Source organism: Sturnira hondurensis, unplaced genomic scaffold (assembly GCF_014824575.4).
Source record: "Sturnira hondurensis isolate 20B ecotype Veracruz unplaced genomic scaffold, ASM1482457v3 Scaffold0013931, whole genome shotgun sequence".
Lineage (NCBI taxonomy): Eukaryota > Metazoa > Chordata > Mammalia > Chiroptera > Phyllostomidae > Sturnira > Sturnira hondurensis.
In genome coordinates, this window is record NW_028086562.1 from 3,864,388 (window position 1) to 3,868,765 (window position 4,378).

Genomic DNA, 4,378 nt, shown 5'->3' on the forward strand with positions numbered 1-4,378 from the left:
CGCAATTTTGGACCCAGGGGCTGACCCAGGGCCTACGCCACCAGCAGCCCAGGGGACAGGCTCTCCTGTTGCCCAGTGTGACGGGATGGGCCGCTGGGGGTGCGAGGCATGGAAGTAAAGTGGGGGAGTGAGCAGAGCAGAGCCAGGCTTGGGAGCAAGAACGCGAACCACCCCCCCTCAGGTTCCAGGACGTGTGGCAGGGAGGAGGGGGGCGGGGCAGTGAGAATGAGAAGGGATCCCCCACCCCAGGCCCTTCCCCTGGGCACCCAGGACGGGTGAGGGACCCAGAACTACACCAGCCTCAGGCCAACAGGGAGAAGGCTGGCAGCTGGCCCCGGCCACTGCCCGAGACTGCCCCCGAGTGCCCAGCCCTGGGGCCTCCTGGGCCTGCGGTGGTCCCTGGTCAGGGGCCGCCCCCGTGGACGCAGGCCTTGCTGGGGGTGGCCAGGTAGGGCACGCCGGGCCCCTGCTCCCCGCCAGCCGCCCTGCCCTGAATGGCTGGGAGGCTTTTGTGGGCGAGCAGCTGGCGGCCCTTTATGTGGGGCCGTGGGAAAGTCTCTCGCAGCCTCTCGCAGCCTCTCAAAAGCCGGATTATCTCACCCTGGCCGGCAGGACACCCTCTCAAGGACATCCCCTCAGTGAGGCAGGGGCGGGGACGCCTCTGCAGAGGCCCTGTCTGCCAAGCCCTGGGCCAGGAAGGGTCTCCTGAGCCGAGAGACCCCCATCACCGGGCTCCCAGCCCCCAGGGTCCAGCTGCCTAGACTCAGAGCTGCCCCCGGGGCAAGTGGGGCTTTCAGGGAGCCACTGCCCACGTCACCCCTCCCGTCTGCCCCTCCTGGTTGTCTGGCCCCTGGCCCTTCAAGGGATGGTCAGCGGAGGGACTGCTTGGGACTCACAGCCCACAGCCCGCCCCCAGCAACTCACAGGGCTGCACTGACCCCAGCCAGGTCCAGGGCTGAGGCCAGACTCGGTGTGCTCAGGGGGCCTGGCTGGGGAGGGTGGGCGGGGGTGACACGCCTATACCTAGCACCTGCTGCAAACAGCTGAGCGGGGCCTTCTTCCTAGACCTGCTCAGGATTCTGAGAGGTAAGGGGGCCACAGCCACGCCCACACACGAAGCAGGGGGCAGGCCCCCACCGAGCTGCCTGCTGGGGTCGCAGGGCCTCAGAGGCACTTTGGCCTCAGGGGTCCCTCCGCCCCCGCGGCTTCGGCCCGCTCCCAGGAACAGTGGGGCAAGCGGAGCCAGAGACCCGCAGCACCCAGGTGGGACCTGCCTGCGCGCGTGGCGTGGCTGCCAGCAGCACCGGCTGTGGCAGCCGGATCGCCCTGCCTGCAGTCACTCCCTGGTCCTGGGCACGTGCCTGGGATGGACGGACGTGAGCCTCGTTTCACAGATGCAGAAACAGAGGCCAGGAGAGCCCAGCCGATGCGTGGAGGTGCCTAAATCCAAACCCTGAGCCCCGAGTCCTACCCACGAGGCCAGGCTGCCTCCAGAGGGTCCCTGGTGGGCACCCAGGGGCTACAATCCAAAGCCCGTGAGGGGCAGGGGACGGCAGTGGGAGAGAGGAGGCGGGCCTTCCCCTCTGGCCCCTTGTCAGGGCAGGGGGCGGTGCTGCGGGCACGGGAAGGCGCCGGCGGGGCCAGATGTGGCCCCCCCCAGCGTTGCTGGGGAGCCGCTGTGGCGTCCAGTCCCCAACCTTCACAGGCCACCTGGGGAGCCCCGCTGGGAGGACTGGTCCCCAGATGGCCTCCGGCCGCAGCTCCACACAAAGACAGGAGGCCCCGTGAATGAGTTTGTCCGGGATGAATGTCCTCGGGAGGGCCGGGGGAGGGGTGTGGGAAGCCACCCTGAGCCGCCCAAGCTGCCCTCTGGGGCGGGTGGGGGCGTAGAGCTTCGAGGGCTGCCCGGGGAGAGCCCCGTACCCCTGGGCCTCTCTGGGTGGCATCAGACTGACAGACCCCGCGGGGCCAGGGAGGCTACCGAGGGTCCCCCCCACCGAACACTAAGAGAAACACAGGCCAAGGGGCACCGACAGGGCTGTGCTCACTCTCCCACGGGGGCAGGTGGGGGCTGCCCGAGTATGGGGCTTGGGAAGCGTTGGGGCCTGAAGAGAGCTGGGGGCTTGGGGTCAGCCAGCACGGGTGGGTGGGCCCTGCCCACCGAGGCCAGGACTGAGGGGCCAAGCCTGGGGGGTCTGAGACACTCTGCATCCGCACCACAGGTCAGAGGAGGGACTTCCAAAGCCAGGGCCCAGAGATGACAGGTCCCTCTGACCCAACCCGGGCTTCCCAGATCTTCCGTCGACCAGTGGGCGGCCCTGCCCTGGGGAGCGCCCTGCCCTCTCCTGCTCCCACCTTCCAGCGACTGCCAATCGCCCCCCAGCCCTCTGCCCTTGCGCTGCTGCTGTCCCACATTATCGCCCCTCAAGAAAGTGGGGTGCGCCCACCCCATGCTGGTTTGGGGAGCTGGCAATGACCCGAGGGATCAACCAGGCCAACCCCTCAACAACCAGCCGGAAACCAAAGCCTAGGGCAGGCCCGCGGTTTGGTGGAGGGAGGAAGGGGCCCGCCAGGCTCGACTCCCCCGTCCACCTCCCCACCCCCCACCCCCGGCAGGAGGGGCAGGCGGGCACAAGCGAACTCAGAGGGGGAGGGGAGCCGGGTGATTTCAGGACAACGCGGCCTTTCCCAGGTGCGGAAACGCAGCTCGCTCTGGGGGTTCAGCCCCCCCCAGGCAGCTCCGCCTAGGGCGCTGGTGGGCCTGTTTGCTCACCGGCTCCTGAGTAGGGCTCCCCCTGCGGCGGCCCCAGTCGAGAAGGGTGGGTGGGCAAGGCCCCTGGGGGGTGGTTAGGGGGGCAGTTAACTCAGCTGGCAGGGCGCGCCGCCCCCAAGGCTGCAGTGGGGAAGCGTTTTCTGGAAAGAGCGGGCCGTAAATATTTTAGGGTATTTTCGGATCGCAGGCCGCGGCTCCCCACGTCTGGCGCTGCCTCCCGTAGGAAGCAGCCCTCCACGCGGGGAGGCAATGGGGCTGTGTTTCCCTCGCATCGCATCGACGTGTATGGGCGCTGAAACCGGACTTGCGTCGCATTTCCAGAAGTCCTAAAAGATTCCTCTTCTTCGCACATTCGCCTCAGCCCTGTGCAGCCGATCTGGGGAGGCGCAGAGGCCCCCCGCGTCCGCCCCGAGTGCTCGTGTTCGAGGCCTCTAATCCCTCAAACCCAGTAGGCGGGCACTGGCTTGTCCCCAGTTTACAAATAAGGAAACTGAGGCACGGAGAGGCCACCCGGTGGGGAGACTGCGTTGTTGGGGGCGGGGGGCGGGGGACCCAGGCAGGGCTGTGGGCGCGCGCAGGCCGTTCCCACGCTGGGCGCAGGGGGGCCGCGGAAGCGTGCCTGGGCCCGCGGCGTTAGTGCCGGGCTCTGCCTCTGAATGAATGAGGGCGGCCGCGGGGGGCGCGGAGAGGGGGGCGCCTCCCAAAAGACCATCTGGCTCCGCGTTATAATGGAGCGATAAAGGGCTTGCCTGCCCTCAGAGGTTGGGAACGAGCTGCTCTCTGACACCGCGGGGTTTTTAACCAGCTCCGGAGGCGACCCAGCCCTGCCCCCGGCCGCGCGCGCGGGGTGGGGGTGGGGCAGGAGGGGGCGCGGCCGCGTGGCCACCGGGGAAACTGAGGCTCGGGGCAGGGGCTGTCCTGGCCCGGGTCTGGAGTCTGGAGTCTGGAGTCCGGGGTGCTGCCCTTTGGGAATGTGGGGCCTCGTTTGATCCACAAAAGTCGAGTTTCCAAGTCCGGCCTGGGGACTCCGCGGGAACGGTGGGGGTGTTGAGGGAGGAATGTGGCCCATGGGTCACCCCTCTTTGGAGGGCACGAGGCTCTTGGGTTGTGGGACACCCCGCCACACCCCGCAGCCCAGTCCCAGGGCGGACCCTCCCGGTGAGGAGAGGGGACACAGCCCCCTCTCCAGGCCCTTGTAAGGGATGAGGCTGCCCTTCCAGGCGTGGCAACCACCCAAGGGCAGCTTCTGGGGGAGGGGCCAGGCACCCCCCGCCCCAATCCCAGAATCAGACCAGTCAGCAGGAGTGTGGCCTCGGCCCCTTTCTGAGGCCCACCCCAGCCAGCCTGGAAAACGGGGCGCCTGCACCCCCGCTGGCGCCTCCTCCAGGGCACTCACACACAGCCCTCCCCTGAGCAGCCCTCCCCCGAGCAGAGCCCTGGGGGCTCCCCAAGGCAGGAGAGGCTGGGGTGCAGACAGGGGGTGTGTGGAGGGTCCTGTCCCCTAACTCAGTTCACCGGCCACATTTCCTGCGAGAATCCCAGGCGACCCGGAGCAGCCGCCCCTGCCGTGGGGGTCCCTTCTGGGAGGGGCCCGACAGGCCAGGT